The 24,575-nt window shown below is 43.8% G+C and overlaps 1 long non-coding RNA gene across 2 annotated transcripts in view; it reads left to right on the plus strand.

Moving 5' to 3' along the window:
• Window positions 1-24,575, plus strand: part of LOC129712392 (uncharacterized) — a 124,846-nt gene that overhangs the window by 76,464 nt on the left and 23,807 nt on the right. The window contains exons 2-3 of one of the 2 annotated variants that reach the window (XR_008726046.1): window positions 6,534-6,679; window positions 13,844-13,946. This is a non-coding gene — a long non-coding RNA (uncharacterized LOC129712392). The remainder of the gene's footprint in view (window positions 1-6,533; window positions 6,680-13,843; window positions 13,947-24,575) is intronic. The other variant, XR_008726045.1, reaches the window with a different exon arrangement.

Below are 24,575 nucleotides of genomic sequence, written 5' to 3' on the forward strand. Positions count from 1 at the left end.
TTTGCCTGAGGGGAGAAGATGGAGAGGCCAGGGTACAACTTGTCCTTGATTATGCTGCTGGTCTTGCTGAGGTAATGTGAGGTGTAAATGGAGTCAATAGAAGGAGGTTTCTATTCAGGAGGTGTGAGGATTATTCTAGAGGATGATTTGTCCCCTACTGATTGGGGTCTGTTAGTCAGGAAGTCGAGGATCCAGTTGCAGAGGTTAGTGCTGACCCCAAGTCCTGCGAGTTGTCGATTAGGTGGGATGGTATAAGGTAGAGCTGTAGTCTATGAATAGGAGTCTGACGTAGGTGTCTATCTTCTCCAGGTGTTCTAGGGATGACTGTAGCTCCTTGAGGTGAAGATTTTGATGGCCTTTTCCTTCTGTCTTCCTTGAGAAGATCAACGTGGAAAGGTCAGGAGAGGAGATCTATGTGCTATAAAAAATAAGGTAGAGGAGCAGGAAAGGACCCATTGCAAGAGACCCTCTGAGAAAAGATGTGCCGGGCATTCTATATATGCATCAGCAAGGACTAGGAGGTGACAGATTCTGCTTCCCGAATGGTGCTGATAGAAATATTTTGCATGCTTCCCTCAACACACTTGAAACCACAGAAGACAGACAAACAACCCTGTTATCAGTGAAGGTGACAGTGGTCATCAATCTTTATGCCTCTGGTTCTTTGTAACCGATAATGTCAGCAACATTTTAGAGGAGGAGAGTTGAACTCATCTCCTCCTCCTGCTCGCTGGAAAGAGAGCAGCAGATGAAATGAGGCAATGGGTTCACCAGCATTGCATGCTATCTGATGGTGAATAGAACCAGTTACTGAACTTGTATCATCTTTTGAGGAGTTACACGAAAAATCTCAAATATTGCACAAATGGAGATTTCACTGACTGAATGTTCAGCCACTCTCTGGCCATAGGCCGAAGGTCTTGACGATTGTATAAAAAGGAACTGCAGAAGCTGGTTTATACTGAAGATAGGAACAGTGCTGGAGTAACTCAATAGGTCAGGTAGCATCTCTGGAGATGGGGGGACACTTCTTCAGACATCTTCAGACCTTGATGGTTCATGACTGACATAATGACTCGTAAATGAATAGTACACATGCTGCAGCAAAATGAGCATCATTTATGAATCTTGATAACTCTTTTAGATCCATGTTTAAGAGGAGCAGTGTAGTAGTAGATACTTTATTGTCACGTGTACCTACAGTAGATTCAGTGAAGTGCTTTGTTTTACATACATAGAACAGTGCAGCACGATAAAAGATAATTTTGTGGAGCCACAGTGTGTGCCGAACATGATGCCACGAACAACTCTTATCTGCCTACACATATTCAATATCCCTCTTTTCCCTGCATATCCACATGCCTATCTAAATGATTCTTAAATGCCACTATCTTATTTTGACTCAACCACCTCTGCTGACAACACACTCCAGGCACTCAATTCCCACAATGTAAAAAAAAACCCTGCTCTACACATCTCCTTTAAACTTTGCCCCTTGCATCTTAAAGCTGTGCCCTCTAGTATTTGATACAATCCAACAAAATCATAGTATACATAAGCACAATCATACATAAGTAAAATAATGCAACGATTGAATGGATTTCTTCTGAGGCGTACATAAAGAATCATTACGTTTTCGGCCCGTCTTGTAGCTTTCAAGTATCAACCTTCTAAAAATGTTGTCTTGGCTTTAAAGTGTGTTTTATCCTGGCCGAGGTACTGGGTCCGCGATGTAGGGTTGAGTCTGGCCTGATGATGCTTCTTGTGATCGGATGAGAGGTGGCATTTATTCTGGAATGTACTGGAATGTACTCTTGCTCTTCCAAGCCTCTTGGCTCCTGGGTATGGGAACTGAAGTGCTTTGTTTTTGCTGACTGGAAATGTTGGGATTAGATGTGGAACCCCAAAGGGCTCAAGATTATGAATAAGGTTGTGGAGTTCTGATAGGCTAATTCCCATTAGTTTAAAAACTGACTGAGATTGTTCAAAGCAGAATCTATGTGATGATTAGTTGTTCTGATCATTTTTTCACTAGTTAATAGTATAATCAAAAATTACATTTAGCAAAAGGGAAAGCAGACATGTTTTTTAAAAAGCAGTTCTAAGATCTGATATGCTTGTGCTAACAATTCATTATGACTGGGAATAGACTTAAGACTTGTTGACAAAAACATTGTGAACTTTACTGCATTTACAAAAGTAAATAGCATCACATGCTTCTGAACTGGATACCTGTAGTTTAAGCAACAGAAGTCTGACTTTTAATATGCCTCATAGTATCATCACATGAACTCAAACACACAATGTTTCTGTGCTTGTTCTGTAATTGTATGAAGTTTTAATGAACATTTATGCTAAGTGTAAAAATGTATCTGTCATCTAAAGAGTCTGAAGAAGGATCTCGTCCCAAAATGTCACCCATTCCTTCTCTCCAGAGATGTTGCCTGTCCTGCTGAGTGAAAGGCATGTTCCACTTACGCGATTTTTCAACGTACTGCCGGCGACTGCCAAATTTGCGGCACTCCCTTGAAAAAACGGAAACTGGAACAGCGACTGTCAGAGTGGAACACACACACACACAAACACATCGCAAAGGCGGGGTCCAGGGAAAGCGGGGGAGCGCTTGGTTCTGAAAATTCGTGCTTACGTTTTTTTCCCCCAATTAGTCAATGAAAATGCCCGGTCAGCAAAGGCGATTAACTTAAACTACCTACTACTACCTCGATTACCCATAACTACACGGTGACCCCACTGCAACTACACCTACGACTACAGGATTAGCGATTTTCTCCATGGCGACTAATTATTGGTTGCAGAATTTTTTTTAACATGTTGAAAATTTTCCGGCGACCATACTGAGGCCGCGACTAGTTCCCAGGATTCGGGAACTCCTCGCGACCATGAAGGAGACTCACCAGAGACCACAAGCGAACATGTGGCGACAATGTGGCAATCATGATGAGCGCAGTCTCCTGCACTCGCCTAAAAAGTCACCTAAGTGGGACAGGCCCTTTACTCAAGCATTTTGTGTCTACCTTCTGTCATCTAAATACTGTTTTAGTAAGAAATTTAATACAGCTATAAATCAAAAAGCATTTTTCCTGGTTTTCTTAATTAGAAGATTATAAATCCTGTAAAACTCACAAACATGACTACAATGAAGAGGCAATTTAATGTCATTGACCTGAAGCTTTAATTCTATTTTACCTTCCATTACGTTTCTATGATTTCTCTTTGACAGAGAAAACTAAATCATAATTCTAAATTATTTAATTACAACTAAAAACACGCATTTGAGATCTAATCAATCCTTGTCCAACCTGGCAGCATCACGGATGCAGGGCCGGATTTCACTTGTGAGGGCCCCCCCCCAATCCTCCACCCCCACAGTTATTAGAAAGGAAATATGAAGGGGCGTTCTCACTAGAGGAGCTCCTCTAGTATCTTTGGTGGAAAATTCAGGCCCGGTGATGAGTCCAGGCTGCAGGTAAGGCGACGGCTGCGGGCTGCTGGAGGGCGGTGGAGTGGCGAGCAAAGCGTGGGAGGTCCTGGTGGGCGGATGGTAGGCCTCCCGTGCGGCGGCGAATTGGGAAGGCCACCGTGCGGCGGCGAGGTGAGTCCGCTCCCCGTGCAGCGTAGAGGTGTGTAGGCCCCCCGTGCGGCGTGGAGGTGTGTAGGCCCCCCGTGCGTGGAGGTGTGTAGGCCCCCCGTGCGGCGGCGAGGGAAAAGGGTTAAATAAACTATATACCTTTTCCGTTGTCCTGCACTTCCAATGATCCAAGGATCTGTGGAGCAAATTCCTCTCCACAACGAATATAAACCTCACCTGCAATTTAATCCCCCCCCCCCCGCCCACCAAAGCCTCCGGAATCGCAAGCACCGCACGAGCCACCGATGGTAGGTTTTGTGTAACAACGCCACTCCCAACGCCACTATCTCAAAAGTTTAACACACCTTGGTGCAGCGAGCAGAGGCCCCCCTCGCTCTCGAGGCCCTAAGCTTAAACTTGTCTGTCTAGCTTATACGTAAATCCGGCCCTGCATGGATGTGTGGGCCAAAGGACCTATTTCTGTGCTGTGAGACTCTATGATTTTGTCAAGGAGGCGACAGGATGGTGAGACAATAAATGCTTTCATCTTGACAGTGGGCAACTTCCTGCCACTAGTTACTCTGGACATCAGCAATAATCTGTTAAAGGGGAGGGAATTGTTGTTGCTTCGTGATGCCTCTAAGCCGCTTATAAAATGGTATCTGAAGCCATGATGGGAAATGTCTGCGTTTGTCTATGTTGTACATTAATATGGTTACAGATCAGTTATGTGTGTACCGTTCATCACAGTAGATCAATACACTACATATTCCTATGTGTAGTAGGATTACATGCAATTAATTCTGTACCTGTTTATTTATATTGCCCATTTATTTGCTAGAATTGTTTACACTGTCCCACTTAGTCTAATCTTCTACCGACAGTCTTTTTAGTTATTTGTGTGATTTATCAATTAAGGCATCAGCCATGCTCATTTGAATTATCTGATACAGAATTTATGTTTTATTCGTAGCAAATTGACCTGACCGAAACTATGTGTATTGTTCATGTCAGATAATATACATTCAAAACTCGTATGGAGCTTTGAAAATAAGTTGTAACAAAAATATGTTCTAAGTTTCCTAATAGAACTATTGGGTCCTGTCCAATTTCTATTCAATCATAGAAAGCCTCACTGTTGTTGGATTGTATTTGATTATTGGATTGGTCAGTTTAAATTTATTAACTTGTTGAGGTATTTCAGTAATTTGCTTTGGATTATTGAAATTATCAGTTGTTACCCAAGACAAATCAATCACAATAAGATTGTGGTAACTTTACGGAATACAACACATTCGACTAATAATTAAAAAGTCACGAACGATGACATGAGATGGAAAATGCCATTAATTAAGGTTTATTTAACCTTACCTGTGAGATAAGTTACAGGGGTTTTAACTATCTGTTATCTACAATCACAATCAAATTTCATTTAAAATTGGTGCATGCTTTTAGCTCATGATCCCTTGCTTTAGGGATTGTCTATAACAGAGAATGTCAGTAACCCTTTGAATTATTCAGATTGCCAGTATTTTGTCATGTCTTTCTGCAAGTGTGGCTATCGTGTAATAGGCTTTGCTGTGAATATAATAATGTTGAAGATGTTGTAATAGCTGCCAGAGCCCCTGGTTATTGTAGCTCAGTACAAATTATCACAGGTGCAAAGGCGGGGTTGATCAAAGTAGAAGAATATGGAAAAGGACACAAAGTGCAGGAGTAACACAGTCGGTCAGGCAGCATTTCTGAAGCACATGGGTAGGTTACATTTTGGGTCGGGATCCTTCCTGGGAGCATGGATATCTTGAAGGTTTTGGGCCTGGATGAGATTAGAGGCACAGAGCGGTGGGGAAAATATATTAATGCTTAACTGGGAGCCATTGTAGCTCAGCAAACGTGCGTGGTGCATGAAGGAGATGGTGCAAAGTCATATTTGGCGGCTGGATTTGGGTGCTCTTGGATTTACAGGCAGAATGGACAGGGGATTGGGATTGCAGTTGTATTGTGTTCATATACTGCTCCCTGTGTATTTATGTACGCGGATACCGTTTAATCTTGTTGATCAGAACTGTGTGCTGCCTTTCACACAGAACATTCTTGGCAGGCAAAACAAATAGCACTTTTACTTTGATTTTTCCAACCATCCAGAACCCAAACAGTCCTTCTCGGAGAGGTAGGGGTTCACTTGCACTTCTTCCATCCAGTGTGCTACATTTGATGTTCTCCAATGGAGGTTCCAAATACAGATTGGATGACATGATTGCAGATCACGGGTTCGATCCTGACCTCGGGTGCTGAGTGCGTGGAGCTTGCATGTTCTCCCTGTGACCGCGTGCATTTCCTTCCAAAGACGTGCACGTCGTAAGTGAATTGGCCTCTTTAAATTGTCCCACAGTGAGTAGGGAGTGGATGGGAATGTGGGATAACTTTCATCACGGTGACCAGCTAATCGATGGTCGGCGTTGACCCAGTGGACGGAAGGGCCTGTTTCCATGCTGTTATCGCTAAAATTATAAACTTCTATTCCATCTGCAAGGGCAAGCGACGTGCTTCCAGTTCTCAGTGTACCTTTGTTGACTTGATACACTGTCTATTAATTGGATTAATTACATGACGGGCTTCCACAAAGTCTTTGACAGGATCCCACATGGAAGGCTATTCCAAAAGTTGCAGTCCATGGGATCGACAGCAAGTTGACATCTTGAATTAACAGTTGGCTTGGTGATAGGTGACAGGTGACAGAGGTTGATAGTGGAGTGTTCTTTAATGATTGAAACCCTATGACAAGTGGTGTACTGTACTGTGATGCTTGTTATTTGTCATTTTATTATGATTTGGCAATCATTTATGATCCAGTCACAGTCAAGAAATTATCAGTGCTCTTGGCACAATTTGAAGTTTATTTCATCAGCTTCAACATTATTGTCCATTTTAATTTGGATGGCAGGATTGAGCATCTGTGACAAAGAAGCAGGAGGAAGGAAGAACCTTGTCTTACAATCAGCTTGAAGCACAAAGTTATTATTTCATGGATCTATAACGATTCCTCCAAAGATGCAGAAGGAAAATACTTTACTGGAATCTTAAAATCAGGTATGGATGCGGGAATAATTGTCCAATTAACTACTTATGCAGTTGCGACTGTCTTAAAAGAGATTTGAACGGTGCACTAGTTATCACTATGTTAGCCAAGGGTTTCTTTTAAATGAAAATATTGAAGTGTGGTAAAGATACGGAATATAAAAAGTTACCAAAGAAACCCCTCCCCCATGAAAAGCACTAAAACAGAGATAAATATCTCCTACTTCTCATTTAGGAGAATCAAACCAAAAATTGAGAAATGAAAACTAAAAATGTTGGAAATCCTCAGCAGGTCAGGCAGTATCTGTGGATAAAGAAACCAAGTTGAAAACTTTCCATCAGAGATGGAATATATAGAATTATAACATGTTTTCAGTGGCAGTGAAGGGGAGCAGTGGAGGGAACAAAGCAATTGTCTATGAGACCAAAAGTGACTAAATTATACAAGTTCAAGTGTAGTGAATGAGAGCAATGTGTAGCAAAGAACTGCAGTTGCTGGTTTAAATTGATGGTAGACACAAAATGCTGGAGTTACTCCAACATTTTGTGTCTACCTAGTGAATGAGAGCTGTTCTGTTACCAGAAAAGAAGAAAGCAGAGTCTGATAAAATATGAGGCTTATATGATAAAGATATTCACAATGAACCACAACTTCATCCGTCTTGTTCAAATGTGCATGTTTCTTCTTTTCACTCATGACCTCAGCTTGTGGTGTGTTTACAATTGATCATTTTTCGTAAGTGAGCTTTCCCCAGGTCAGTGAAGTTGGTGGGACTGATGATCTTACAGACAAGCTACATAATCATCACATGTCCACTTTGGCACCATTGATTCTGATTGATAATTAATAAGTAGCTCCTTCATCTTGTTGACATTGAGGGACTGGTTGTTGTCCTAGACAACCAAGAGATGTCCTTCTGATTTGGGGACCACTGAGCCCAGACTAATTCAATGTGGGCTTGTCAATGGAGGATAAATAGATTTCACTGGAATTCCTGTTGCTTCAGCTGCAATTGTGAGAATTAAAGCAGCGTAAAGAAATTGCTATTTCTGAGTGTCCCCCAAGTAGAAACCATGGATGACCCATGGGATGCACTCCGTATTGAGGCCCAAGTCTGAGGCCTTTAAATCGATTGCCCACCTCTGCAGGAAACTTGGGTACGACCCTTGCAAGGTGTCAGTGAGACCAAAGGAAACCACTGCAGTGAGCTGGAGTACAAGCAAGGGGAAAGGAAGCTGGGTAGCATGGTGTCAACTTCCCTCACAATGTCAGCGCATCAACGTCAGGAAGTGAGGTGGTGGTGTACACGCTCCAGTCTGTGTCAATGCTGCTGATGTGGAGATGGTCAGGAGCTTCAAGTTCCTAGACGTAAATATCACACCTACTCCTGCACCTATTGTCTATTGTCTATTTAGATCATTCGATCATGGGAGGATGCTACCATAGCATTTAATCACTGGATGAATACCAAGAGGCTGTGCTATAGACCAGGGGTCTCCAAACTATGGCCCGTGGGCCATATCCGGCCCGCCATGAGATTTTATCCGGCCCACAGCAAGCTCTTAACACTTTCTTTGCAGTGGGCTATTTAGCGGGCTCTGTGGTAGTGTGGGAACTTACACGTCAGTTTACTGTAGGGCAGTGGTCGGCAACCTTGTTCTGCATAGGGGCCAGGACCCATGTCTGTGAGCGGATGGCGGGCCACATCTTATCCACTCCAAAGCGTTGGAAGGAACCGGGACTGCAGGGGTTAAAGATCGGTGGAAGGAGAGATTGTGCTAGGCGCTCGCTGGCTTTGCGGTGCTGTGTGGAGCGGAGAGGTGTAGGAAAGAGTCAAATCTGTACTGGTGCCTAGCCTGTCCTTCCCTGGCCTGTGCTTCCAGTGTCCCACCGAGAGATCGGCCCAGCAGCTGACAGAAGCCCGAGAAGGAGGGTGAAGAAGATCTTTCAAACACCTCCTTCCCCACCTCGCCCCTATCCAACGGGAGAAGCTGGAGACTCCTGCCTGGAGAACCGAGTGATTGATAGCATCGCACCGGCCCCCGTGTGAATCCCGCAACCGCGGTTGCCTTTGGTGTCTTACACACTCACACCTCAATACACAGACACACATGCCACATGCACAGGGCTGGCTTCAGTAGCACGAAGCAGGAGCCCACCTCCCAGGAAAAGTGCTTGTTGTCATTCCCGAAGCGAACCCCCTCGGGTAGACTGAACTTCGGGACTCACACGGGGCACGACCCTACTTGGCAGCGCAACCACTGTCAAAATCAAAAAAGCAGTTCCATCCTTCCCATTAATGTGGTTACATAAAACTTTATGATTTTGTTGGTTGACCTTGATTGATGGCTACAAGTTTTGATTTGAATTTCTTCCATTTCCAGTTCTTTTTTGTTCATTAAATTTGTAAAATTGCCGTTTCTTTATTTTTTCCTACAGCCCGCAAAAATGTGCCAAATATATAATGTGACCCTCATGCTGAAATGTTTGGAGGCCCCTGCTATAGACCTAGAGATATGGTTTTAATTCCCACCATAGTACGATGAAAAGCTATTTTCAGAAATAGTGCCTATGAAATATTAAATTCATCCATATGGAGTACTAATGTCCTCCAGAGAAGGAAGTCTGTTATTTTACCAGGTCTAGCCTATACTATTTGTGATTCTACATTCCTTAATGTAGTTGACTTAACTGCCCTCTGCAATTCTACAGTAAACTACAGACTTCAGAAACTGCCTGACTTACACAATAGGTGATTTACGTAACTCGCACTTAGGTAAACAATACTGTACTCAATCAAAGGTAGACAAAAATGCTGGACAAACTCAGGGGGTGAGGCTGCATCTATGGAGCGAAGGAATGGGTGACACTTCGGGTAGTTTTGAAACGTCACTCATTCCTTCGCTACATAGATGCTGCCTCACCCGCTGAGATTCTCCAGCATTTTTGTCTACCTTCAATTGTTCCAGCATCTGCAGATCCTTCTTAAACAACTGTACTCAATCAAGGCAGTTTGTAATTTCCACAACACTGTCCGATCACTCAAGTTTACATTGAAAACAAGCCGGCAATGGTGGCAGTGCTTACCCAGAGGGCCACGTGCCACATAAAGTACCCTGGACACAGCCAGATGCCACTGAGACAGTTCATACTCTCAATAAGCGAGTTCGGTATTCCGACTGCGCATGCCCAGGTCACAGGTCACAGGTCACTCGCTTTAAACATTCTCGGAGGCTGTGCTGCTGCGTGTGTGCAGGCCTGCGTTTCGTCCGTGGTCGGTTCGGGCCCGGGTTTTTGCCGCTGCGGCCGCTGTTGAGTGGCCCTGGGCTGGCGAGGGGCCGGCCCGGAGGTGGGGCTCTGGCTCAGTTCTTCTTCTCCGGCGGGCTGGGGACCGTCGGCTGCGCCTCTTGCCTTGTTCAGTGGCTGTCGGTTGACCCCTTGGTGCTGGCGTGCGATGGCCAGAGACAGCGGCAGCACCAGACCCACAGCCAGCGTGGAGAAGAAGTGCCAACTCCAGCCCAGTCCCGCTCCAACTCCCGAGGGACCTGAACCAGAAACCCGTTCCTTTTCTCCGTGGATGCTGCCTGTCCCGCTGAATTGCTGCAGCGTTTTGTGTGTTGCCCCATTGATGGCTGGTGCTCGGCTTTCGCCGGCACCGGGGTGGCTGGCCGGCGGCCGCTGGGTGGGGCGGGGGTTGCGGTTAGCGGTCCCCGGCCTGTCAGGGAGCAGGTTCCTTGGGAGTTGAAGCGGGGCTGGGCTGGAGTTGGCACTTCTTCTCCATGCTGTCTGTGGGCCTGGTGCTGCTGCTGCTCCGGGCCGGTTTCCCATCGGTCCGGGGTCACCCCGGACGTCTCTGGCCGCTCCCCGGTAGGGGATGGGACACTCGGGGAGGAACGTGGACAGACCAGTGCCGGTTCGGCAGCGCTTGCGGCTCTGGGGACAATGATTTGATCCTGGCTACGGATGAGGCACGGGTCTGTGTGCACGCAGCAGAGCAGCTGCCGAGAATGTGTCTCCCCCTGTCTCCCACTCGCATCTGCCCCCTCTCTCTCGCTGTTGCACCCCCGCTCTCCTGTTACCTGGCACCTCCATTCCTCAGATTAAATATACCTATATTACTAAAAGTAAGATCTTGACCACTTCCTGTTTTTCTGTTTCATGATTTTAGAAAAAATGCTGCCACTTACGGCTGTGATTTTTTGGCCAGCTTACTCAGAGTCTCCCTCCGCTGCACAGGACAAGAGGATTTTTCCCATGAAACATAAAAGAGTTATTAATGTTTCAAAAATGTTGACATTCTCACTGCTGCCCCTGCTGGTGTGAGGGGGGCGGGACTATAAAACCCAGAAGTGTTGTGCCTCAGAGGTGGGGTTTTGGGTTGAAGTAAAAGCACTGCAAATGGTTGGGTGTGGTTTTGGGTTGAGGTAAAAGCACTGCAAATGGTTGGGTGGGGTTTTGGGTTGGTAAAAGCACTGCAAATGGTTGGTGGTCTAAACTTGACAACTTCCTGTTTGCACTGCATATTGATTTTAGATAAAACGCTACCACTTACGGCTGTGATTTTTGGCCATCTTACTCAGTCCCCCTCCGTTCATCAGGTGCAGAGGATTCTTCCTATCAATGAAAAATAAAAGTGTTATTAGTGTTTTAAAAATGTTGAGAATCTCTCTCCTGTCAATCACGCCATGAAGGCCACACCTTTTCCAGTGGGAGGGGGGAGAGATTATAAATCCCGGAAGTGTGGGTGTGGATCAGTCTCTGCATGATGGGGGAGGGAGAGGTCATGACTCTGTCTGAGCTGTGGATCAACTAAACACACTGAATGTTCACTGAACTGTGAGTGTGGTGTTTTGTGTGGTTTTATGGTGGTTTCACCCTGCTTGAAATGGTATGAAACTGCATTTGAATGTGGTGGCCTTGCACCCTGCATGAAATGGTATGAAGCTGTATTTGAATGTGGTGGCTTTGCACCCTGCATGAAATAGGATGAAACTGCAATTGAATTTGGTGGCCTTGCACCCTGCTTGAAGTGGAATGAAACTGCACTTGAATTCGGTGGCCTTGCACCCTGCTTGAAGTGGTAGGAAACTGCACTTGAAATCGGTGGCCTTTAACCTGCTGAAAGTGGTATGAAACTGCACTTGAATTTGGTGGCCTTGCACCCTGCTTGAAGTGGTAGGAAATTGCACTTGAATTCGGTGGCCTTTAACCTGCTGAAAGTGGTAAGAAACTGCACTTGAATTTGGTGGTCTTGCACCCTGCTTGAAATGGAATTTCAAGTGAGTCAACTGCCAGCCCACCAGTCGTGAATGAGCTGCCAACACATCAGGCTTGAGGGACTGAGATGCCACCCCAAGAATTAATTTGGCCCACAATGTCCATACTAGACCACTGGAGACCAGACCCTTCAGCCCACAACACCCATACCAGCGCTCCAGAAATACCCCCTCACCACTGGCCACCAATATTGTAATTGGTGGAGGTGGAATATTGTGTTGGGGGACCAGCCCTCCCGTGTGAACATGGGACCCAACGGGTCCCACTTAGTCTAGTTTTTACATATAAATTATGAATAAAGATAAGAATTTATACACAGTTTATACAGCCAGCGCTTCATTCACTTTTTCTTTATCACAAATGATCTTTGACAAATCCCATGGTTCCTTGCATTTTTCGGAACACCGAACTCGCTTATTAGTCAAGTCAAGTCAAGTTTATTCATCACATACACATACGAGATGTGTAGTGAAATGAAAAGTAGCAATGCTAGTGGACTTTGTGCAAAAAGACAAACAAACAAACAAGCAAACAAACTACAAACAGAATGGAACAGAATCACATATTCTTATGCATATTAAATATTGTGGGCTGAAGGAAAAAGGGAAAAAAACAGCAATTAAAAAAAAAGCAGTAGGAGTGGTACAGTAAAGTTAGTCCCTGGTGAGATAGGAGTTTACAGTCCTAATGGCCTCTGGGAAGAAACTCCTTCTCATCCTCTCCGTTCTCACAGCATGGCAACGGAGGCGTTTGCCTGAACGTAGCAGCTGGAAGAGTCCGTTGCAGGGGTGGAATGGGTCTCCCATGATCTTATTGGCTCTGGAGTTGCACCTCCTGTGTTATTCGGGCAGGGGATGGGGATGGTGATTCCAACATGTAAAATTTGACTGCGTAAGGTTTCATGGAACATACTTGTACTCAATGATTTGTCTTGATGGGCAGTGTATTCTGGTCTTGCCAACAATGCCCCACATCTGGCGAATGACCCCCTCCCCCCTTGCAAAATTATTTATTTTGTTGCTGCTTTTGGGATTTATTGTCTGTCACATATTCCATACCACTGTAATGACAAGGTTTGAAAAAGTACTTAATTGGCTGTGAAAGATTTTTTTGTATGGTCTGAGGATATGACAGTTCATGCATTTCATTATTTTGCTGTTCATGGGACTTTGTGTGCAAATTGATTGTCACATAAGAACAGTAATAGCAATTCAAAAATGAATTAGCCGTGAAGTTTTTGGACATCTTGATGAAATGAAGGGCTAGATATAAATACAAGCTTTTTCATTCTTTATGCTTACATGGGAGTCAGGCCAGAAAGTCACATACAATTGTTTTTTTTTAACAGATGCAAGTAGGATTAATTGGAGAAAAATGATTGTGGCTAAAGTGATCAGGGGGTATGGAGAGAAGGCAGGTACAGGATACTGAGTTGGATGATCAGCCATGATCATATTGAATGGCGGTGCAAGCTCGAAGGGCCGAATGGCCTACTCTTGCACCTATTTTCTATGTTTCTATGAATTCCTTCTTAAAGTTTTGAGTTCCTTCTTCAAGTTTGGAGTTGTCATACTCATGTTATCTATGCTTCGCATGAGAGTGATCGAAGTATCCATCATGTCACTGTTCACGTTTACATTGGTGCAACAAGTTAGCACATTACAGTAGTCCATGAATGGAAACTGATACCAGATATATATTTGATTAGTAAAGGCGTCTGGGTTATGAGGAGAAGGCAGGAGAATGGAGTTAAGAGGGAAAGATAGATGGATCAGCCATGATTGAAATGCGGAGTAGACTTGATGGGCCGAATGGTCTAATTCTGCTCCTATCATTTATGTGACTTTTTGTAAAACGGATAAATGCTTTTTATAATTTTGTTCATTTTGTGGTTTCAGAAAACTACCCAATCGGCACATTATATAATTGTCGTCGAAGTGACAAAACAATTGTACATTCGAGATTTCCCCTTTACATCATCATTCTTATTCATTTAATGCAGTAAGTACACTGATCTACATTAGTAGGAAGGAATTCCAAATGCTGGTTTACACCGAAGATAGACACACAATGTTGGAGTAACTCAGCTGGTCAGGCAGCATATCTGGAGAAAAGGAATATAAGGCGTTTCAGGACTGAAGAAGGGTCTCGACCCAAAACATCACCTATTCTCCAGAAATGTTGCGTCTATCTTTGATCTACATTAGTCTCACCTTCAATATAGTGCACTGTGAACAATGCAATAGTTTAATCATTAGCCATGCATTAAAATTGACAGTAAATAAAACTACCTGTACACATTAGCATAAGACAATAAATACTGAGTATCAAATAAAATTGATCTGTTTGACAAAATAATCCATACCAGTGAACAAGAAAACAACATTTATATTTGGTTTATATTTTTCCAAATGATTAAAAAATAAAATAGCTGCTGATGAGAAAGTTGAGAGCGAGTCGCCAACTTGGAAATTGTAGAAGTGGCCCACAAATATAATGATTTAAATAAAAGAGATGATGGTTTGGTGGACAGATAAGCTATGATATGTCTCTAATGGGTGCTAGTGGATATCTAGGGTGAATGCTGAAACAGTAGAAAGCTAAGAAAAGGTATTTGTCCATCTGAGAAAAAAAGAGATAGTGCTGGAGTAGCTCAGCAGGTCAGGCAGCATCTCGGGAGAGCATGGATTGGAGATGTTTTGGGTTGGGACACTTCTTCAAACTGATTATGATGGGGAGGGGGGGGAGAGGAGGGGCTAGACAAAGCCTGGCAAATGATAGAGGGGTACAGTTGGGGTTGGGGGGGCGGGGTTGACAGGCATCTTGTTGGACAAAGGCTATCTGTCAAGCTATCTGGTTGTACTGAAGTACTCCTCAACGCCTTCAATAAAAATGAGACGAGAATGAATAATTGACAAAGGGCAGGTGGGGAAAAAGGAAGTCATCTCCAATGATCATCAGTGAGTGTGGTGTAGGAAGGAAGTGAGGAGAGGAAGTGGTAAGAGTGACTGTTGAATAAACCTGAAAATCCCCTTCCAGGCTCGAAGATCAGCTCTATGGTTTATTTCGGGTCAAAGTTTCAAAGAACCATATTTATATTTAATCCAATAACTAAAAAGATGCTTAAATAACTTTTCTACATCAAGCTCTGCTTCTAAATTGTAAATGCAAACATTCTGCCTTTCTGGGGAAGTCGTGCAGGTTTTGGCAAATGTTTTATTGATCACTAACTATATCTTTCAGGATCCTCATACTGTTGATTCACATTCTCTGTTGAAGTTCTCTTTATTTAATTTTAGTACTTTTTAATTTCTGCTTCTCATTTCACACAGCACTTTGTTCATTCAGATCTTTTGGTTTAATTCTTTCTCATTGTAAATTTGATCATTGTAAAAATGGGAAATCAAAGCAAGGCAAGATGTTGAGAGAAAACAAAGAAGATGTTATTATTTAGGAGCAAGAGATGGAGATACAAATGGCAATATATTGCACCATGTAATATGATGGAGAAGAAAAGCTCTTGATCCGGGAGGTAGCATGTAGTTGGGCACGGGTAGAATGTTGGCTGGCTAACAGGAAATGGGAAGAAAGATGGTATTCCAGAGGGATCAGTGCTGGGAGATCAACTTACAATTTATATGGATGATATGGTGGTGATTGCTCAAGTTGCTGATGATGCAAAGCTGAGAAAGAAAGTAGGTCATGGTGAGAACACAAAAATGTAGATAGGTTAAGTAGGAATGCAAAGAACTGGCAAATGGTGTATATTGTGGGAAATGAGAAATTGACCACTTTGGCAGGAAAAATAAAAAAAATTATTTAACCAAAGAGAGGTTATAGTGTACTGAGATAGAGACAGCTTTTGGGTGTTGCTCCTGCTTCTGTATTCTGTCTATTTTTGTGTGTTTTTCTACATTAGAATGGTAATACCTTTGAATGTTAAGAATGAACTATGTAATTTCACCTGAGAGTCATTGACATCTGGGGAAAGGAATCAGTCATCAAACTAATTAGGTTGCAGAGCTTTTGGCCTTGGGGAAGGGATCAGTCACAGCAACATGGTGAAATTCAGATTAGTGAGGAGAGGTAATCAATTGAAGGCTTTTAAATTGATGCTTGCTTATCCCAGATCCTGCCAAACAAGTTCTGTTTTCCAGTTTTCAGTTATTACAATGCCGAGTCAGCCCCTCCTCATGATATGGCAGAATCCCTTTGTTTGTGAATTGGAGATACTGCCACTATAAGAAGGGATTTGGATTCGACGGCCTAAAATCTGCAACATCCAAGTTCAGCCATCAGACTATTAAATCTTCCTCACAGCCATCAGTATTAAACTCAACTCAAACAAAAATCTGAACTTTAATAGCCGGTTGCATTTTATATGCTTATTTATGTGTGTGTGTATATATATTCAATGGTATATGGACACACTGATCTGTTCTGTATTTATTTATGCCTACAATATTCTGTTGTGCTGAAGCAAAGCAAGAATTTCATTGTCCTATCTGGGACACTTGACAATAAACTCACTTGAACTTGAACTTGAACAAAATTGGATTCGACAGGCTCAAAATCGGCGACAGGCACAGTCTGTGTTAAAGTGCTTTCAGAGCAGGGTTTGAATTGGTGTAGGAAGGAACTGTAGAATGCTGGTTTACACCGAAGATAGACACAAAATACAGGGGTAACTCAGCGGGTCAGGCAGCATCTCTGGAATATGTGACGTTTCGGATCGAAACCGTTCTTCAGACTAAGAATCAGGGGAGAGAAAAATTAGAGTTATGGAAAGTTCAGAACAATTCAGAGCCGGTACCAAAGACCAAGGAAAGGTGGAGCCCACAATGGTCCATTGTTGGCTGTGGAAGGTGTGATAATGCTGAGTTCCTCCAGTAGATTGTTTGTTGTTTTAGTATTACTGGGGCAATGCATTCTCCATTCTCTCCTTTCCCCCAGGATCCATGCTGTGCTCCTGAGTTAGCAAAACCATAAGCTTGAGTTTTTGAACAGCTACGTACATTATTAAGGGCCTGCATGATTGCATGCATCTAGCGTGACCACATGTGGTGGCTTGAGGCGTATAGCCTCGCGGGGCTGGTCTTAATTCCAACCTTGGAGGCGTATGGAGTTGTGCGGGGCTGGTCCCGACATCATACTCACCAATCAGCTGGGCAGGAGGCACGCTGACTGAATTTGGACATCGCACGGCGTCGGGCGGTGACATCATCAGGCAACGGCAAGACGGGCGGTGACATCATCGCGCAACGCCACGCACCAGGTGTACGCCATCAAGACGCTGGGTACAGCGTCAAGACGCTGGGTACGACCGTCGAGGCGCTGCGTACGGCCTCAATGCGGCTGCGGGCCGACAGGCCATTGTCGCGCGGGATTTTCGGACAGTGCAAGATTTTTGTAGCCCCGCGCGATGTCGGGACCAGCCCTGCACAACTCCATACGCCTCCACCGATCGAAGTGGGACCGGCTCCGCAAGGCCGTACAATACAATTTACAATACAATTTATTTGTCACTTGAACCTCATAGACCACGTACGCCTCAAGTGACCACGTTTGGTCGCGCTAGACACATGCTATCGCATGATGGTGGGACTGGCCCTTTATAATCAACTTTCTGTATAGCATTGTGATCTGATGAAGGGTTTAGATCCAAAATATTGTTTGTCCATTTCCTCCAGATGCTAGATGACCCATACAGTTTCCCCAGCAGTTTGATTGTTGCTTAAGATTCCAGCATCTGCAATCTATGTTGATTCCAAAGAGAGAAGAACGTTCCTTTAAAGGTTTTTTTCACTTTATTTCTTTGTTATTAGTTGACTTCAAATTTTTTTTCTGTGATGTTTAATTTTTTTAAATGTTCATTTTTTTTTAAGTGTAAAGGGTTTTGCATACGTGAGACATTAAAAAAGAACGATTCAATTACCCTCAGACCTCTCATAACTATGAGAGCCAGTTCAAGTAGGGCATAAGGAGATGGTGGGTGCTGATTCGAGGAAGGGGTCAGGGCCAAATGTGTCATTTGTGAGTAATTGTCAGTGATATAATTGAAATAATTTGAGTAATTGTTGGTAATATTATTGAAGTAATTCATGAGTGACTGTCAGTAATGCATTGAAGTAAATTATGAGTAAAGCCACTTAAATCTGTAATGCAATTAGTAAAATTGATATAATTTTGGTGACATTATTGGACACCTCCCCTTCACATCCTCTCACATAGAGCTATTTCACAATTTTTTAATCTCCAACTTTCTTTCCACCTACCACACATAAAGTAAAGAATTAGCATTTATTTCTCACAACTTGTATGTCAAACATATAACTGAGTCATGGAGGGAGATATCAGGGCAAATGATGAAATACTTGGTCAACAAGGTCGGTGTTCAGGAGTATCTGAAAAGAGGAAGTGAGGGAGAGCATTGGAGCTGACCAGCTAGAGTCTTTAGGAAGTTGACAGCAGAAGGCCCTGCCACCACATATGCAGCAGTTAGATATGGATTCAACAACATGTCAGAATTATATAGTTATCTTGCAAGGTTTTAGGGATGAAAGATGATACAATATGTGGGGATGGATGAAAATACCTAGTGATTTAAAAGACAGTCCTTCCATCAGCTAAGGTACTGTCTAATTCACCTCTATTCTAATGAGAGATTGTACCTTGTTTATGGAACCAATGTGCACCAATGCTGAGAACTATATTCTGCACTCGATATCTTCCCCTTTACTCTATCTATTGTGTTTGGATTTGACTTTATTGTATTTATGTAAAGTATATCTGATCTGTTTGGAAAGCATACAAAACACTGTACTCTAAACGTCACAATAATAAACATAACCCTAACACAAGGATAAGCATTTAAAAATTGAAGCCTTGCTTAATGGGGAACTAACATCAGGCAGCAAAGACTGGTGAGTGATGGTGATCAATGACACGGGCAACAGAGATTTGAATTACCTCAAGTTTATGACGAGAACAGTGAAGGAGAATAACCAGGAGTTAATTAAAATAATAATTTCCAGAGGTCCAAGGAGATCAGCGATCTTAGTGATAGCATAAATATGAGGTCTGATATTTAACCTGAGGACAAACATGATACTGTGGCTGCAGATAACGTGTTCCATTTTCATAAATGGATGCTTTTTTTTGCGATGATGAAGTTGGGACAATATGTAGATGAGACATAGAGTGAGGCTAAAGACAGTTCCATGGGGGACACCATGGGAAAAACAGGGGCATAGGAAGAAAAGCCGCCACAGCCCACCAGATTCACACGAATGGGAGATAGACACAAAAAACTGGAGTAATTCAACGTGTCAGGCAGTATCTCTTGAGAAAAGGATCGTCACCTATTCCTTTTCTCCAGAGATACTGTCGGACCTGCTGAGTTACTCCAGCTTTTTGTGTCTATTTATCTTCAGCATCTGCAGTTCCTTCCTAGACAAGAATGGGACCAGGTGAGCATAGTCCCGACCTTCTGGTAACTGGAGAGGCATTGGATGAAGATACAGCTAATGTGTCAAAGGTTTTAGTCTTGCACAAGTTAACAACTTGTTTGCAAGTTGTAAAGATATTGTTGTAAACTTAGATATTACAACAGATCAGTTGGGAATGGCAAGTGGAATTTAATTCTGCCAAATGTGAACTGTTGCACTTTGGGGACTTGCACAGTAAATGGTAGAGCCCTGGAGAGTGTCGTGGAGTAGAGAAATCTGTGAATACAAGTGCAGGTTCCCTGAAAGTGTGTGTCAGGTGGGCATGGTGATGAAGAAGGTGTTTGGCATGTTTGTCTTGAATGGGAAGGGTATTGAGTCCTAAAGTTGGGACTTCAAGATACAGCTGCACAAGTTGTTGGTGAAACCACAGTTCTGGTCACCCAGCTGTGGGATGGGTGTCATTAAGTTTGAGAAGGTGCAAAAGAAATTCACCAGGACGTTACCACAAGTTGTAGGCTTGAGTTATAGGTAGAGGCTGGTAAGGCTGGGATGTTTTTCTTTGGTGCAGAGGAGGCTGAGAGGTTAAGTTATTGAAGTATATAATGGGTGTGAATAAGGTGAAAGCTCACAATCATTTTCCTAGGGTAGAGGATTATCAAACTGAAACGCATAGGCGTAGGTGCAAGGGGAGAGATTTATGCGGATCTACACGTTACGGTTTCACCATCCAAATAAGAAAGCAACTCCAATATTGGCTTTAATGCAAGACGTTTGGAGAATGAAAGGAGAGATGTATTGATCCAAATATCTATGGATATTTGGGACAGTGCAACTTGAATATTAGATAGAAGATCCTAGCTAAGGAAAGATACGTTTCATCCAGAAAGATTTCAACAAAGGTCACCAGAATGATTCCTGGGATGCTGCGTTTGGTTCTAAACTGAGAGATTAATCAAACTAGGCCTTTAATAAAACAAAGTACTGGAGTAACTGAGCAGGTCAAGCAGCATCGTGGAAGGAATGGATAGGTGCCATTTTCAGTCGGGACTAGGACCCCTCTTCAGACCCTTATTATCTACTGTCTGGAAGAATGAGGGATAATCTTGTTGAAATTCCCTGCATTGCTACAGGGTTTAAGAGGGGAGATTTAGTTTGGTTTAGTTTAGAGATACATAGTGGAAACAGGCTCTTCAGCCCATCGAGTCCGCGTTGACTAGCGATTCCCGCTAACACTAACACTATCCTACACGCACTAAGGACAATTAAAAATTTTACCAAGCAAATTAACCTACAAGTCTGTATGTCTTTGGATTGTGGGAGGAAACCGGAGCTCCCAGAATGTGGGAGAAAACCCATGTGGGTCACGGGGAGAACATACAAAGTCCGTACAGACAGTACCCATAGTCAGGATCGAAGCCGGGTCTCTGGCGCTGTAAGGCAGCAACTCTATGACTGCGCCACTGTACCGCCCCTAATGTTAGTTTATGCCATAGTTAATAACATAGTTAATGTTACCAGTGGCTTTGATTGAATTTGGGGCCAAAGTCTCAAAATAAGAACTTGGGCTTTCAGGACAGAGATTAAAAAGAACGTCTTCATCCAGAGAGGTGAATCTTTGGGATTATGTGCCAAAGAGGGTAGTGGAGTTCCTTTTACAAAATATATTCATGATAGATTTATATTTATTTCAAACAAATATTGAGTATTAAAGGATTTGGGATTAGTGCAGGAAAGTGTCAATAAGATAAAAGAGCAGCCATGATGTTATTGAATAATGAAGCTGGCGTGAGGGGCTGACCCGCCTGATTCTATTAATTTGAATGTTGTTTCGAAGAATGCTGGAAAATGAAGGATCCCTTCTCTGGATCAACATTGCTGCAAGATGTAAGTGACTTATTTGATACTGAGACCTGTGCTCCAGTATGCTATCTTCGGTTAGGCTGTTCCTGCACTAGCTAGGCTGTCTCCAACACTAGCATCTACTCCACAATGTGGAATATTGCCCAGGTCTGCCCTGTTCCCAAGAAGCAGCACAACTCCAACCTGGGCCATTGGTGCCCCATTTTTCTACTCTTGATCATCAGCTTACTGATGGAAGGGATAATTGATGATGCCATGAAGCAGCACTTGCTTTGCAACAAACAGTTCTCAGAAACTCAGTTTGGGTTCTCCTACAATCACTCACATCCTGACCTCTTTGCAACTTCAGTCCAATCATGAATGAAAGAGCTGAGCTCAAGAGTGTTTTATGTTCCAGATAGAATAATGAGATTCTTACTTGCTGCAGCACAACAGAATATGTAAACATAGTAAACTGTAAACAATATAATAAATGAGAAAGAAAAAACAGTTCCGTGTGTGTATATATACACATACTTACAATTACACACATAAAACAAGCAATAGTGCTGCAATAATAACAATAATAATCTATTGTAGTTCAGACCTTATTTGAGGTTGTAGTGTTTAAATAGCCTGATGGCTGCATGGAAGAAGCTGTTCCTGAACCTGGACATAAAGTTTCAGGCTCCTGTACCTTCTTCCCGATGGCAGGAGTGAAATGAGTGTGTGGCCAGGGTCTTGTGGGTCTCTGACGATGCTGGCTGCCTTTTTGAGGCAGCAACTCCGATAAATCCCTTCGATGGTGGGGAGGTCAGAGCCGGTGATGGACTGGGCAGTGTTCACAACTTTTTGCAGTCTTTTTCGCTCCTGGCTGTTCAAGTTGCCGGACCAGGCCATGATGTAACCAGTCAATATGCTCTCTACTGTACACCTGTAGAATTGAAGAGAATCCTCTCGGACATACCGAATCTCCGTAATCTTCTCAGGAAGTAGAAAAGTAGAACCAAGCATTTTTAATTAATAGATGCCATATAAATAAAATAGAGCTCAATGATTTGCAATTTATATAGCATTGTTCATCACCTCAGGGCATTGCAAACTGCATTTCATCCAGTGGTGTACTGCTATCATGTGAGAAAGTTGGTGTAGATTAACCATATTATGTGGGATATGTGGAGGTTTGCATGTTGGCATTCGTAAACATTGCCCTGCTTATGGAAAAGTTTACCATTACTGTAAATGCAGAAACTACTTCATCTGCTGCTGTCGCTCGCTCAAACAGAGTAGAGACAAAGCAATCAGTGCACCTGCTGCAACCAGAACCACCCCACGTAACTCCAATAGCAATCCCTCTGCCTAATGAGGATGTGCTGCCTGCTATCGATGGACTGAGTACCAACATACGTCGGAGTTGTCTTGTAAACACCAAAATCCCATTCGCACAGTGGAAGATGTTGCATCGCAACTGCGCAAGGCAACAGTATTCTCAGTTCTAGATGCAAAGAGTTCATTCTGGCAGATTACGTTGGATCACAACTCTTCCAAGCTAACCAATTTCAGTACTCCTTTTGGACGTTACAAATTCCTGCGCAAGCCGTTCGGCATAAACTCGGCAAGTGAAGTATTTCAGCGCACCATGGAACAACTATTTGCTGGTTACCCATGCTCAAGTATTGTTGATGACATTCTCATTGCTGGACAAAATATCCAAGAACACGATGCAAACTTAAAGAGGGTTCGAGACCGTGTCAAAGAGATCAACCTCGTTTAACTCCCTAAAGTGCAAATTCCGGGTGAGTGAAGTGAACCATGTGGGTCAGGTATTCACCAGTAATGGTCTCAAACCTGATCCATCAATGACTATTGCAATCATCGAGTTACCAGCACCCACAGATGTGACCAGCCTGCAGAGATTCCTTGGAATGGTAAACTACTTGGGGAAATTCATTACGAATTTCAGCGAACTATCAGCCCCACTGCACCAGCTAACTCACAAAGATATTGTATGGTGCTGGCATGAACAACAGCAGAGGGCATTTGACACTCTTAAACAACAGATGTCTTGTGCCCCCACCCTCATCTACTTCCATGTTAAGCTTCCTGTTAAACTGACATGCAACGCCTACCAATATGGCTTAGGAGCAGCCTGCCTCCAAAACAACAGTGACGGCAACAGACCTGTTGCCAATGCTTCTCGCACTATGACTGACCTGGAACAACCCCACGCTCAGATTGAAAAGGAGCTGCTAGCGGTCGTTTTCACCTGCAAGAAGTTCAGTGACTTTATCTTCGGAAGAACAGTCACAATTGAAACTGACAATCAACCACTAATCAGCATTCTGAACAAACCAATACACGCTGCTCCAGCACGGTTCCAACGTATGATGTTACAACTACAGAAGTATGACATTGCTCTGATTTACAAACGTGGCAAAGACATGCACGTGGCTGACACCCTGTTGCGAGCTCCATGTAAGACCTGCGAAAAACCATCAACGGATGAGGACAGCTTCGTTGCCATGATGGTCTCCTATGTTCCTTCATCCTGTTTGGAAGACCTGGCAACCCGTACTGCTGCTGACGATACCTTATGATTACTCTCCTCTGTCATACAGCACGGACAAACAATACAGACTACCACTCCCAATTTGGCCCTTCGGGGTGCTGTACACTGCCTGCTAATCAAAAGATGGCCACGCCGTTGTGTTTGGCTGCCCGTCATCTCCTGTCTGGACAAAGTCTCGTACCTCAACCGTCCGTATAGCCTGCAGTCAATCCTGGACTACGAATGCCAAACACTCCTGGACATCCGAGCCTCGGTCATCAAGGTCTTCATCCGAGGCCTCGGACAAAGCCCCGGACTGAGCCCCGGACAAAACTTCCCCTACTGCTCGCTCCTCGCTCGGCTCCCGGTGGGTATACGGGCTCGGCCTTGCGGCCGCCGCAGCAAGCACCAAGCCAGGAGGCGGAGTAAACGCGCAGGCGCCCTGGAAAGGTTGAAGACTCTCGCCCGCGCCTGTTCAACATCAGCCTACCTCACCCAGTGTTGCGAAGACGGATCTGGTCGGCCTTACCGCTCCATCCATCGGCGGTCCCTTGAGCCCAGGTTTGCCTCTCTCCGGTCGATCTTCCCCGTCTGTCGGCCAGGCCATCTGTGAAATGCAGCGGCGTGGTTTCCCTGAACCTCCGCCTGCTGGTGTGGAAGCCACTACCGGACCACAACGCACCTGCAGTCCCTGCTAAAGTGGCCCTGATCAACGCGAGATCCTTGCTGAACAAAACCTTCATCCTCAATGACTTCTTCACTGCACATGGATTGGACTTCCTACTTGAACTGTCC

Source organism: Leucoraja erinacea, chromosome 2, assembly GCF_028641065.1.
Source record: "Leucoraja erinacea ecotype New England chromosome 2, Leri_hhj_1, whole genome shotgun sequence".
Classification (NCBI taxonomy): domain Eukaryota; kingdom Metazoa; phylum Chordata; class Chondrichthyes; order Rajiformes; family Rajidae; genus Leucoraja; species Leucoraja erinaceus.